This window comes from Oryza brachyantha, chromosome 4 (genome assembly GCF_000231095.2).
Source record: "Oryza brachyantha chromosome 4, ObraRS2, whole genome shotgun sequence".
Taxonomy (NCBI): Eukaryota; Viridiplantae; Streptophyta; class Magnoliopsida; order Poales; family Poaceae; genus Oryza; species Oryza brachyantha.
The window spans coordinates 7,310,453-7,325,722 of record NC_023166.2 but is presented as its reverse complement, the minus strand read 5'-3'; the positions used below and the strand labels follow the sequence as shown (position 1 = coordinate 7,325,722).

The 15,270-nt window shown below is 38.2% G+C and overlaps 1 long non-coding RNA gene across 1 annotated transcript; it reads left to right on the top strand.

Annotated features, from left to right (window-relative positions):
- The first annotated feature begins 9,042 nt into the window (after positions 1-9,042).
- LOC102700793 lies at positions 9,043-15,191 on the top strand. The gene is made up of 2 exons (XR_001550131.2): positions 9,043-9,271; positions 14,844-15,191. It is a non-coding gene; the product is annotated as an uncharacterized LOC102700793 (long non-coding RNA).
- The last annotated feature ends 79 nt before the right edge of the window (positions 15,192-15,270 follow it).

The window sequence follows — 15,270 nt, the reverse complement described above, 5'->3', positions numbered from 1 at the left end:
CGAAATTTTACTGGTGGGTATGGGTCTGGGATACCAATACCCGATGGGTATATACCCGTTGCCATCCCTATCGGTGACATTGCTCCGTGACATTCTCGGTGACATTACAAAGATAGTACGTGTAGACCACCATTGGTATGTTTACTTTTTCTAGGGCTTGGTGATAAATATCCAATATCTAGGCCACCGCGCTCATTCTGTCGTAGGGCACCACCTATACTTTATCGGCGGTGAGTGAAACACTTCAAAAGATCAAACATTGGTCCCTTGCATTAGTCTTGAATTGTATTTTCGTGTTGAATGATGGCAACAATGCATTCTACTATTGTCTCTAGTTGCATAGCACTAAGCTATTAGTTGGTTTGAGTTCTATTCAACAAGTTGCACATGCTATGTTTTACGATACCATAGTCATCTTCTATTTGATGCATCTCCATCTGTTTCTATTTCTCAAGTAATTGCAGGATGGAATCTACCTATAGTGCATCAACTGCAAGTCTTCACTTCTAACATCCTTATCCCTTTAATCCCACAGCTTAAATACTTCCTTTTTAATTAAATGCCTAAATACCTTTAATCCAACGGTCCTAAATACTTCTCCTTTAATCAAGGGCTTAAATACTTCCATGACCTCTCTCCCGAGTCATGAAATCTTTGCCACCTCCCAAAATCCCAAGATTTCACTCTCCTCGAAATCTCTCTGCCTTCCGCATCTCCACCTTCTCCTTGAATCCCTTCTCTCCTCTCGCACCCATGCTCGATTGATCCTTGTCACAAGCCCCTCACCTAGAACATGCATCCTTCATCGTGCCATCGATCTCCTTCTCTCGTTCCTCCATCGTTGCGTCACCCTGTTGCCCCTATACCTACTTGAAAAACAATTAAGTGCAACCATTGTATAAAGTTCTTAAGAAGGCGACATGGTGACGAGGAGGTCCACGACGATGCAAGAAATAGCTTAACTAGGTTTGAACCTGCTGTTTATTTTGTTGTTTGGGTTGATTTACTGATTATAATTATACTGGTGGTTGGGTTGACGTGGTACATTGAGGCAGAGTATGGTACATAGTCATATGTTTTCAGTTTAGTGTGTTGTGCAAAGTAATCGTGTCCTTGCTATTCGAGATGGTTAAATATTGCTTTTATCAATATTGCAGAATTTGTTCACAAGAATATATTGCGGATTGCATTAGAATCATGCACTTCTTAATGAAGCTAATTAATTTGTTCAACTTCTACTGCAGCTTGCTACATCAACCTGCTACTCGCTCGGTTATTGTGCTTCTGTCGTTGCTTGCTCTGTCATCTCCATCGTTGTGTCATGCTATTGGTTCTGCCGTTGCGATTATCACCATCGTCATCGTCATCGTTGCTATTGGTTGCCCTATTGCAAGCCTCCTCATGGCCGCTTGCCATTCTGCCACCATCGTTGTCAGCTACTGTGGGTGAGCCTCCTTTGAGCCGCAAGGCCACAGTCACTGTGAGATACTATGGGTGAGCCTTCTCCGAGCTATAGTAGCCGCCGCCTCAGGTCTATGTTTCGATTATTCAAGTCTTTCTAAGAATAGTAGCTTATTCAGATCCTAATGTCGTTTACTATGGGTAAGACCGCTATGACCTGGCTAGTTTCGAAAACCATTGACGTAATCAAGACTAGGCCATTTTTTGTGTGGTAGGACCTCTCCAACCATACTGACTCTATGAAGGTTAGTGGTTGAGATATTTTTTATCACTGTATAGGTGGGAGAACCTTTCCCCATGATCTAGTGACTTTGCATATGCTTATGGTGCATTAATCTTAAAAGAATGTATGTACTAAACCCATAAGGTCATGACAAAATTATCTTCTACAGGGACTTAGGTTTTCCACTTATGTAAATTTCTCGAACTATTCATGGATCAGGCTGACCCACAACATTTCGTAGGAAGTTTTTGAGAAATCTGTGCATGTGAATCATTTTCGCGTGTTGTTTCTTAATAGATTTTCATGTGTCAAATGCTTCACGATTTGAAAAGACAAACCCGAGTGATAAATCTAGGAGTTTTATTTTGTGTTTTCCAACACCATCACAGTTGCCTGCAAGATTTGACTCACTCGTTGTGTGCCTTCACCCATTAAATTTGTGGATGACGGACTTCACATACTCGATCGAATCTGCCACTATATTGCCACATCCATCATCGGAGCTTCCATTACCATGTCCACCACTATATCTCATAAATCATCCAAGCGAGTCGTTCTGCCATAGTTGTAGGCTTGTATGTGTACTATTGCATGTTTGTATGTTTGCTTGTATATGACAAAAGTTGCTTACTTTCTTGCTTTGTAGGGTTTAGGGTTTTATTAGTTGGTCGTAGGCAGGTTTGTGTTACATTTACTCAAGGCATTTTAGCTTCTATAGAGGCAATACAACAAAAACATTATCTGGAATCGGTTTTAAGCATGTTGGAGTTTTCCTAGGCATTTTAACTTCCGTAGGGGTACTTTTTAGAATGTTAGTATTCGCTAAGTAACTAGGGCTGTGTTCGGGAGCCTTGGTAAGTTATCTTATCTATCTTGTTTTCCGCGCGCACGCTTCCCAAAATGTTAAACGGTGTATTTTTTGCGAAAATTTTCTATAGGAAAGTTATTTTAAAAAATCATATTAATTTATTTTTTATTTTTTATTAATTAATAATTAATTAATCATGTACTAATCTATTACTATGTTTTCCGCGCCAGATAACTTATCTACCCATGCCTCCTACCGAACGGGGCCTAGATATAGGTAAATCGAAGACGCCTATGCACACGTAATGACATGAGGTTTGAGGTTTTTAGATGGTTAGTGTATTAAAGATGGCTAGTGCAGTACATAGCAACATAAATTATTCTATCTCTTTACATTGGTTTGATATGGAAATTTTAGTGCTAAACTAGTTTTGTTTATGTAAATAAAATTAGTTTTTTTTCTTAATTATACTGTAAAGCTATCACATAATGACGGGTGAGCAATATTATAGGTTGATTTGATAGGATTAGTGTGTATGCTGATATACTGAAACACCCTATAGTTGACATGGAATTCTATCATGTTTTGGCAACTTAGGATAGGGTACAAGATTGAAGTGAATATAAAGCTTAGTATTTGACATGTTATATATACATGAGTATTCAAATCTTGATTATATTGATAAATTATTAAAACATCTTATACCAAGTCACCAAACCCGTTTCTTACTTCACCAGGTCCAACATTGCCCCCCACCCCTAGGCCTAGTCACACCATAGTAAGTGTGAGATAAAACAATATGCATATTTTCATTATAGGTCATAGTTTGGTTATGCATTATTTTTCCTATGTACAATTAACACTAGGCTTCTAGGGCAGTGGCGGATCTAGGGTTTAGAATATGGGTGGTCCATTCTACAAAATTTTCTAAACAAATAATATAATAAATCAAAAGCATAATATATTAATAAAGCATTTTAAACATATAAAAAAACTTTCAGTTTCAGGTTCATTGAAGTTTGGGTAAACAACAAAAAATTCAACGTCCTTACTTCTTATGGGAGAAAAAAATTGCTAATGCCAAATTGGCAATGTGTTCCTTTTATTAATAGATATATACTACTGTTGCAATAGGCTACAGCCTAGAGAGCCAACTAGCCAACGAACAATGCAAGAACTACTGAAGTATTGAATAGCCTGAACTAATAAACCTCTGAACTCTGATCTAGGCAACGAACAATGCAAGAACTAATGTAGGATCGATCAACAATTTTCTGGCTTCGCCGTTGTTCTAGGGACACGTGTGCAAGCAAGTATTTATCCATGCTCCCATGTCATAATAAGAAATATAAGACATGCATGTTATTGATACCATCTTTAATAATACTCCCTCTGTGCCTAAATGTTTGACGCCATTGACCTTTTTATATACGTTTGACCATTCGTCTTGTTCAAAAAATTTTGCAAAATATGTAAAGATATATATATGCATAAAAGTATACTTAACAATAAATGAAATGATATAAAAATAACTAATAATTATATAATTTTTTTAATAAGACAAATGGTCAAACATGTATAAAAAGTCAACGGCGTCAAACATTTAGGGACGGAGGCAGTATATTCTAACAAGCGGTTACTTTCATAATAATGTGTTACAACTTCCATCCCAAAATATAAGCATTTCTAGTTGTTTACCTGGAATTAATGTTGAGAAGAAAACACTATGATACCTCTACAAGGAATTGATGGGAGTGGGAGGATAAGTAGTGATAAAATAGAAATAATTTTGAATAATAAGTGATTGATGCAACCAACAATAGTATAAATAGTGCTAAAATGGTTATATTTCGGTACAAGATTCAAATATTACAAATGCTTATATTTTGAAATGATGTAAGTATTATTTATGAAATTAACATCATATGAAAGTATTTTCAATATAAATAATTAATCAAATATTATGGATATTGATTTTATAGTCAGCAGAAAAGATGATCTTATACTAATTTTTTATTAAGTGGAAAAGATGACATCTTATACTATTTTTTATTGAGGTGGCTGTGCTAAATAAGTGTAACTTTAATATTCTTGTAAAGATAAACCCAAACATATATATGACTAAAGATACATATAGAAGACAATGTCAATTTAATTTAAGTGTTTGTTCATTTTGGAGTAATTTCAACCCATAGAAATTGGAAATGTGGAGGAATAAAAATATATGCACACAACATCAAATAGAAATTTTTCCAGGAGGATGTAGTGGGAATCAAAGCTAAAGGTTTGTTTCTTTCGGAGTAATTTCCTTTATTTTCTCTCTAACAGTAACATGTAGGAAATAAAAGCTTCCTTTGTCTTTCCTACACAAAGGCCACCTTTGAAACAAAGAAAAATCATAGGAATTATAGAGGTTTTGTTTCCTGTAGGAAATAATCCTATGAGGCCCTTTGAATCAAAGTATAGATTCCTATAAATTGCTTTGACATCCTATGGAATAAGCTATTCTAGAGGGATTTTGGAGGAAAATAAGCATGGGTATCACATGTTTTGGCTTTCGTATGTCTAGAATTCCTGCATTTTGGTTGTATACCAATCAAAGAGTTGTTTTGAAGTTTTCCTGTGTTTTGAAATTCCGCGGGAATTCAATATGTGTGGCATTTTATTCCTACATTTTTCTTATTCATGCGATTTCGCAGTCCTGCGTTTCAACGAGACATTCACTTCTATCTGCAAACCGAACTATGGTTATAAGAATTTATCTTTAGAAAATCCAAACACTCTCTCCATATTTCAATAGGTGACACCGTTAATTTTTTAACATATGTTTAAACATTTTGTCTTACATATATACGAAAAATATAAGTTAGAGTTAAAACACTTATACGAATAAATCCATTCAAGTTATAACGGTCAAATGCATGAAGTGTGAGCGCTTGGAGAGCCACGCATAGGTTGCAGGCCACGTGCGAAACTGTGAATCCTGTTTTTTCTCCTCATTGAAGCTTGGACTCGACAACCACCCAACAAACGGAAAATAAAAGATGAGAACAACGCACGTGCGTGCACCAGAAAACAAATCCATCTCTCTCCTCCTGATTCCCCATGACGGGGAGACGAACTACCACTGCTCCCTTGCTCCCTCGACCCTCCCTCCCTTCTTTTTCTCATTCCCTCCACCCCTCTCTCCCGGCTCCCACCTTTGCCGCTCCCTTGCCCCTCCCCCAATCAACCGAGGAGGAGGACGAGGCGGAGTGACGAGGAGTTCTCCATGAGGGTGGGCAGGCAGGCAGGCAGGCACGCGATGGCCTATCGTCCGGCCCGCCCGCTGCAGTGGCGCCACTGCTGCTGCTCGTCCTCGTTGTCATGGTGGCGGAGGTGGCAACAGGGGCGTCACAACGACCGGGGTCTTGCGCATGCGCCACATGCTCCCCTCCGCCGGGGGAGGCGACTTGTCATGGGCCCACGATAGCAGCCGACGTCCTCCTCGGCGGCCTCGGCCTCCCCACCGACACCGGGTACGCGATGGCCCCCTTGCTTCCCTTGCTTGTTGGTCTGGTTTGGTTTGGCTCATAAGATTGGGCTTCTCGCCACATGCTCTACTACATGGATTGGGCTTCTCGACTGGTGTTGTGATGCATAGGGACAACACGGCAGCAAGCTACAAGCTGTAGCCGGCCATACCACTGCCCACATGGCTGCAGTATGCCTAGTTTGGCTAGTGACTGATAAGTCTTTGGTGATCTAATCTTAATGTTTCACGGGGTATTTAAGGATTTGCTACTCTTAGAAGTAACACTTAATATATGTGTCTATGACATATGGGCCATATGATGTGACGACGGCTACTACGGATACAACCGTTGCTCACATCATGGATAAACAAGGTGATATCAAGATCAAGTCCTCCAAGTGCTGGAATCCGATTCGGCCATCTGCTACGCTATTGAATTCAAACGGCCGCCGAATGTGCATACAACCTCCATTTTTGACCCGTGAGTACTTGATGGAAATCCCTCGGAGTCCACATTCCAACGGATCCAGCCTCATCACCAAATTCCATCCCAGTCATCCACATATAAAGAAAAAAGGTGCTACGTCACCTGTCATGGACCTTTGTCTGGGACCCTGGCCCAAGAGGGGATAAAGTGGAGTGCACATCAACCTGGTGGAGCACGACCCTAGAGACCCCTAGGATGTCCCCCTTCAGGGTTAGTTAAGTTTTGTTATATTAAAGTTTAGCCATTGCTACTTGCTTGCATTACTCGTATCAGCTAGACCATCCATCTGGTTGTTCTTTGGAACCCCAACTTATCATTTTTATTCAATTCCTATTTGCAATATCAGATAGCATTTATCATGTTCTTGCTTGTTTCTTCGATTTGCTTGCAAGAATAGGGTTGATTTGCATCGGCAAGATCAACAACCCAAGGAGAGGTGTATCGATCGCTAAGGCGCAACACAACGTCTTATACGGTTATAGTCAGATCATCAATATTTCTCCCAAATCGTAGTTATCACAACTCATCAAAAGATCGGGCCACCCCTGTGCACATCAGAATCGATCGATCACCAGCTACTTAGCAAGCAAGCTCAAATTGTGCAATGTTTGTAGCTGTAGATTTTTGACCCTTCTACCTACCCCTTTCCTCTGTGGACCTCCGTGCACTCATCTGATCCACTCCTGGAGTCTCTGCGTACCAAACTTTGCATTACCCAAAAGAAGCACATCCCAAAAGAGGCATATCCATATATGTCATCTACTTTTGCCAGCGCATAATACACTAAGTTTTAACTTTCATCTCAAGACACATTAAGTTTTGCCTCTTAGCATGGTTATTACGACGAGCGTTAAAAGACTTTCTTCTCTCGAGGCAAATGAGGTGTGGACTAGATTAGTTGGATGGTAATAAGGCCAACGACTAATATGTGTAGCTCAGTGATAAAAGTCATATACATTGTTATAATTAAGAGAGTTTAAACTCTAGAAATTGTTACTTCTTGAGAAAGGAGGGTACATAAAAAAATTAAATGTGTGAAGTTTACTTAAGCCTGCAGGAAGTGGATTAGATTTTTTTTTGGAGGATAGTTTTTTGGGGAGTGTGGAGTATAAAGAAAGACGGGATAGAACTTTCATGTGCTATCCGTATATAATATTTTCCTCTATTACAAAACACGTATATAATACTCGACCTATTCCAAAACAATTATATTTTGTTTGGCAACTTGAGAAAAAAGGACAAAAGTTTAGAGTAGGACATTAATGATGAGAATAAATGAAAACTTAACTTTTAGTAAGATGGGAATTTAACTTTTAGTCTCAATCCTTTATTTGCTAACATGGGAAGTTCGTGTTGGATCTAGATTTTAAGTGATGGTTGATGGCTCAGATTTATGTAGACAACGTAAAAAAAAGAATTACCTATAACATCTAGCCCCTCCCCAATTATTAAAATGCATGGAGTTTATCCCTCAATTTACAATCCCTAGCACTCTAAAACTCTCATGTCCACTTACCAAAAAAAAGAGAATTAATAGCACTCCCTCTTAAGGAATTACATATAACTCCTTGTCCCTCCCCAATTATTAAAATGCATGGAGTTTATCCCTCAATTTCCAATCCACGGAACTCTAAAACTCTCATGTCTACTTACCAAACAAAAGAGAATTAATAGCACTCCCTCTTAAGGAATTACATATAACTCCTCGTCCCTCCCCAATTATTAAAATGCATGGAGTTTATCCCTCAATTTCCAATCCACGGACTCTAAAACTCTCATGTCTGCTTACCAAACAAAAGAGAATTAATAGTCCAATCCCTCTTAGGCCATGTTCGGTTATTCCCCAAGAGGAAAGGATTGGAGAGGATTGAGGGAGAATAATTCTACACCACAATAGGTGTGGAATAAATCCCTCACTAATCCCTTTGAATCCTCTTGTGATTGGGATTAACCGAACAAGGCCTTAAGGAATTACGTATAACTCCTATAGCTCTTAGCCCCTCCCTAGGTATTAAAACCCATGGGGTTTCTCCCTCCATTCGCAATATGCGTCCTTTAAAACTCCAATACCTGCATACCAAACAAAAGAGAATTAATACCCCACTCCCTCTCAACTTTCATTTCCTTCTGAAAGTTCCCCCAACCAAATGAACCTATGTAGAGTGAGTGAAATTAGTAGAAAAGATAAATAACCAAAATATATAATGGTTAAGGATAACCTAAATATCGAATGGTTAAGTATAAAATTAAAATAATTTGAATAAAAAGTTTAAGAAAAACAATTGTTATGAGATAAATTAACCGCTAGAGCATTAATTGTTTATATGTAATATTCTTATCAATCTTAGAGCAAAGGGATTACAGCGGGGAGTCACATGGCGAGGAAAGCGGAGAGAGGTGGGCATGGTGATGTGGTTGGGCCACAGCCCAGCCATGGCGGTAGCCCACCTCCGTGCATAGTGGACCGATTGGGTAGAGATCCATGGATGCCAACGAATGGGAAGGCCCATGAGATTGGATCTATAGGATATTTTCCCCAGGGCGACGCTTACGAGAAGCACCTCCTGGATTTGGCTACCAAAGCGCTGCGCTGAACCACTGCTAGGGTTTCCTGCTAGGGCAGGGGAGATCTGGCGGTTTAGCCACACTACGAGGCGGTTGTGGAAGGTGAAGGAGCAGAAGACGGATGATCGATCATACGCGGAGGTCGCGATGGATTGGCGCCCCCTTCCCCCTCGGCAGGATCATGATGCGCGAAGCGCATAGCTGTGGATCAAGGTACAATCTTGTTCCCTAATCGTGGAGTTCTGGGCCCATCCCCGAGAGAGGAAGAGGAATTATACAAACAGTTGTTGCATAATCAGAGGGCTCAGGGTGATAACTAGGAGAGATCTCAACAAGGAGTTTAGGGTGAGGGGCGTACTTGGAGTTCCCAAAACCCTATTTCTGTTTCAACTGGTTGAGATGGTGGTTGGTGTCAGGATGATTGTTTTCCTAAACCTAATATGCAAGAGAATAGAGTTTTTTAGGGGAACCAAATTCGGAGAGACGTTGTTCAGAGAGAGGGAGTGGATGGTAGAGGGGGTAACACAAAAGCTGTGATTAAATGATTCAAGTGTGGGAAAGAGGATCATCACCAGGCTAATTGTTCTGATCCTTCTTTGTGCTATGCTTGCCATAACTTAGGTCATATTGCTTCTCAATGCCCCTTAAACATTCAGAAGAGTGGTATTAAGATGATAGATTTTGGAATTCCAGGTAAAGGTTTTTTTGGTCTAAACATTAATTGTGCTAGTTCTTCTTCTAAAAAAACTTCTGTGAGAGGTATTCTATCCATCAATGATGGTACTGCTTCTGTGGAACAGATTGAAACTGAACTGAATCATATCTTCTCTGATATGACTTGGGAATGGAAGGTCAAAAAACTGAATGATAGAGAGTTTTTGGTTTCATTTCCGTCTAAAAATATTATAAGGCAACTATCCAGACCAAATAGCTTTGATTTTGATTGTTTTCAAATCAAAGCAGTGTGGTTGAGACAACTATGATTGAAGATGTTATTGATGAGTTGGTTGCAGTCTGGGTGAAGTTTTTTGGAATTCCAACTTTTTCTAGAGAAGCAGATCGTATTAAAAATTTTGCTAAACTTGTAGGAGAGTTTGAGATGTTAGATGATAAGAGGTTGAAGTGAGATGGTCCTTTTAGAGTTAGGGTTGCTTGTAAAGACCCAAATGAGATGTATGTTTCTATGGTCATCTATATCAACAATGTTGAGTATAATATTAGGTGGGAACCTGAAGGTTTCAAAAGAAGAGTGCATGATCCACCTTCCCCCTAATAATGATGATAATTAGGGTGATAATGATGTTGATGCTGATGATTTGGATGGGATGATAGCAAAGATAGTTTCCTTTCAGAGAAACTACTCCAAAATTTAATGTACAAAGGATCTATGTCGGCTCCCTCTATGAAAGCAAAGAGTTTTGGTTATAGTACTCCAGCTCCCTCATCAAAAACTTTGGCTGTGAATGATGTCCCTTTCAAAATCTAAGTTGGTTTCTACTTTGTCTCTGAAACATGATAACCCTTTGGCTGTGGTTGTTTGGAGAGATATGTATAACATGGAAATTACTCAAGAATCACATGAGGAAGTTTTACCTCTTTGAGTGCTGAGATGATTGATGGTACAGAGAATGTGGATCACAAAAATGAGATGCTACTTATCAGTAATGAGATGGATATGGATCCGCCGATTGATGAAACTGATAAGTGTGACATCCCTACTGACTTTGATATTGAGAGGATGAGAGCTGAAAGCTGAAGAAGCTATAGATTAAGGTGAGCAGTTTGAGGTGGTCTCTAGTAGAAAACAAAAGACAAGATGCCTATTTTGGTTAAGAGGAAAAGTGATAGACAGAGAGGGCATGCAATCCCAATTCACAAAAGAGCTAAAAACCTAGTCAAGAGAAAGAATCTTGAGGAGTCAGGTAATAATTCAAACCCTTTTGCTATTTTCCAACTAAAAATATTGCTGATTCTTTAAAAAATATTGCTGTAAATGTTGGTTTAGTTTTAGGTTCTACTGACCAAGAGATTAGTAATCATATTGCGACTATTAAGGCTAAAGAACTAGCCCAAGCTAAGTTAGAAGAGGTTGAGTGGAAAAAGAAAAATGAAAAATAGATGAAAGAAGAGTTAGAGTTGGTTGAAAAGAAGAGACAAAATGAGGTGGAAAATAAAGAGGTGTTGAATGGAGATTAAGAGGAGTCTTCCTCTGTTGAGGGAATTCCTATAGGGCCAAAGAAGAGATGTGGTAAGAAACCTAAAAAACGCTCATGAAGATTATTTTTTGGAATGCTAGGGTTTAGGTAATAGACATAGATGAGCCCAAGTGAGAGATTTGATTAATAATAATAATAAGGTTGATATTGTGTGCATTCAAGAAACAAAGAAGGAGAGTTTTAATGTGAAAGAGCTTGATTACATTAAAGGTAGCCGAAATTTGGATTGGAGTTATAAACCTGCAACAGGTTTTGCTGGAGGGATTCTGACTGGCCTTAATCTTGATCTTTTTTTCTAATTCATCTTGTTATACTAGTTCTTTTTTTCATAGCAGAGGTATTAAGTATAGGAGTGATGGTTTTGAATGTGAACTTAATAATGTGTATGGCCCAAGTATGGAGAGAAAGTGTCTTTTCTTGCTGAGTTGGGTCATTTTATTACAAATTGTTCTACACCTATTGTTATTGGTGGTGATTTTAATTTGTATAGGTTTGCTTATGAGAAATCTAATAATAATATTGATATTAGATCTATGACTTGGTTCAATGATTTTATTGTTTCTTCTGGTTTAAGAGAGTTGTATAGATCTGGAGTGAGATTCACTTGGACTTATAAACAGTCAACTCCTACCTAGGTGGTTTTAGACAGGATGTTGGTCTCCTCTGAGTGAGAAAATAGGTTTCCTCTTACTGCTCTCTCTACCCTAACTAGAGCTGGCTCAGCACATATTACTTTGTTGTTTTCAACTAGAGAGGATGAGAATAGATTTTTCCTAAGTATTTTAAATTTGAGTCCAGTTGGACAGTGGTAGAGAATTTTAAAGAGTTAGTTGTGGCTAAGATGCTACTCAGAAATAATGACTATATTCTTACCTATTGGAACAAGATGTGTAAACTTAGAAGTTTTTTTGAAAGGGTGGGGCGCTAATTGTAATAGTGAAATTAAAAGAGCTAAGCAGTTATTGCTTTATGAGATGAATGAGATAGACTCTATGGCTGATTTTAGTGATCTTTCTTCTGATCAATGGAATGAAAAATATGATTTAGAAGGGGAGTTAGACCACATATATGAGATGGAAGAGTTGTACTGGCATAAAAGGTGTGGTGAGAATTGGCTTCTTCAAGAAGATAGGAATACTTCCTATTTTCATAAAAAAAACTAATGGGAGGAGGAGAAAGAGTTGCATCCACTCTTTAAATGATGAAGATAGAGTTATTTCTGATCCTGAAGAGTTATCTTCTCACATTGTAAATTTCTACAAATGTTTGTTTCTTCTATTCATCTTAAAAATGATTTCTAGAGAGTTTGTGGTTGTATTACTGAAGAGCATAGATCCATCATCTCTAAGCCTTTTGAAATGAAAGAGTTAGATAAGATAAACCAAGCCAAAAACAGTACAGCACCCGACCCAAATGGTTTCTCTATACATTTTCATAAATATTTCTGGGAAGATGTAAAGCAAGACCTTTATGAGATGTTGATTCTTCTGTTTCATGAGGAGTTAGATATTAAGAGGTTGAACTTTGGAGTTATCACTCTAGTATCCAAATGTGAATGTGCTAATAGTGTTAGATGGTTTAGACCCATTTGTGTTATAAATGAGTGTTTTAAGATCATCAGTAAAGTGATTACTAATAAATTATCTTTGATTGTTGCTTATATTATTTCTCATACTCAAATTGCTTTTATTCCTAGGAGGTTTATCCTAGAAGGTGGAGTGTTTTTGCATGAGGTGTTACATGAGCTTAAGTGTAAAAATGTCATAGGGGTGATCTTTAAAATTGACTTTGAAAAGGCATGTGATAAAGTAAGCTGGGATTTTCTTTTTGAAGCGTTACATAGAAAGCAGCTTCCCCCTTTGTGGATTAGTTGGATTAAATCTTGTGTTACTGGTGGCAGAGTTTGTGTTAATATCAATGGTTCCAGAAGTGAGTTTTTTAAAACTTCTAGAGGTCTGGGGCAATGTGACCCTCTTTCTCCTCTCCTTTTTAATTTGGTGGGTGATGCATTAGCTAGGATGTTTGAGCTGGCAAAAGAGAATGGGATTCTTTCTGCATTGTCTCTCATTTGATCCATGGTGGCTTAACTCATCTCCAATATGTAGGTGACACAATTATTTTCATTCATGTTGTTGATGATGAAATTATTGCTACTAAATTCCTTATGTATTGCTTTGAAGAGATTTTTGGTATGAAAATTAGTTATCATACTGTTGGGGTTTCCTCTTTAGAAAAAGAGAGAATCGCTATGATGTTAAACTGTAACACTGGCTCTTTCCCTTTAAAATATCTAGGTTTATCTATGAGCCCCTACAAATTGAGAGCTGCTGATTTTGAGTTTATCCGCCAAAAGTTGGAAAAGAGGTCAAATACCTGGCAAGCTTGTTCTTTGTATTATAGTTGAAGAGTTGTTTTGATTAATGTCTGCCTATCTTCTATTCCTTCTTATGTTATGGGACTTTATTTTCTACCTGAAGGTATTCATAATACGTTGGATTCCATCAGAGGTAGATTTTATTGGGAGGGTTTGAATGATTAAAAAAAGATATCACATGGTTAAGTGGTACAATATTGTTTTTCCAAAAAAAGTTTGGAGGTCTCGGCTTTACTGACACTAGAGCAATGAATGTTTCTCTCCTTGCCAAATGGATTTTCAAATTAGAATCAGATGAGAAGAGTTTATGTGTGCTTTTACTTAGAAACAACTATATAAGCAACTTAGGTTTTTTCCAAGGGCAGCCATTAGGTAACATGTTTTGTTTCTTCTGGAAGGGTTTGCATAAGGTTAAACCTTGGGTAATAAGAGGTGTTATTTGGGTTAGAGGTGATGGTAGTCATAGTTTTGGAGGGATGTTTGGATAGGTAATACTAGCCTAAAAAACTCTATCTCCCTATTTGTATGAGATATGCAACCAAAAAGATATCTTAGCTAATGAGGTTTTGGAGGGAGGGTTGAATATATTAACCTTTAGGAGGTCTTTCTCTGCTGAAGATGCAGAACAATGGAATGAGATTGGTGACTTGATAGACAATTTAGTTGACAGATCCTAGGAGAGTTCTCAGGATCAGTTAATTTGGCTTTTGGATAACAAAGGAATTTTCTTTTCCAACTCTATGTATAATATGTTAACTTTTTAGAGGTGTTGTGGATGCTAAAATGCAAAATCTTTGGAGCTCTCTTATTCCACTAAAACTTAAACATTTTATTTGGTTGGTTTGGCATGATAAGATCCAATCTGCTTGGTAGTTAAAAAAATGAGATGGGATGGCTCAGAATTTTGTCAACTCTGCGATGCGATTGAATACTAAACACATTTTCTTTGAATGTCCTCTAGCTGTTTTTGTCCGGTGTATTTGTAGACATGCGGTGGCGCTGAAAAAGTCCCCCTCTTCTTTTGAAGAGTTTGGTGATTGTTTTGTCTGCCCAAATAGAGTTAATTTTTGTAGAGTTAGATTTTACTACTTGTTGCTGTCAATTATGGCCTGTCAGGAATGATATGGCGCTTCATGATCTAATTGTTTCATCTCCTTTAAATGTTCCATTACGAATTATCTGTTTGTTTTTACAGTGGTAGAAACTTTTAAGGGAGGATGAGGTGGTTCTGGAACAATGGATAATAGCGTTGCAACGCTCAGTAAAAGATCTCCGAAGTTCACGAGCAGGGATAGGGTGAAGATGCAGTCTGCCTGGGGCTCTGGCGTAAGGCAGTCGCGTTGTCGGAGTTGGGTTTTGGTGGTTTTCCTTCTCTCTGTGTTTCTTGATCTCCATGATGGTATATCTCGGCCTGTGACTCGCTTTAATAAAAAGCTGGGCTTTGGCCTTTTGTCAAAAAAAAAAAAATCTTAGAGCAAAGGTCAAATAAACTAAAAAAACAAATTCAACTGCAAATAAATTCATAAGACAGCTTTTGCTATAATAAGGTTATTTGTGAGCTGAAGGATTCCAGCAATCGAGTATGCATTGATCTGTTCACGGCAATCATTCGTCTCAAGGTC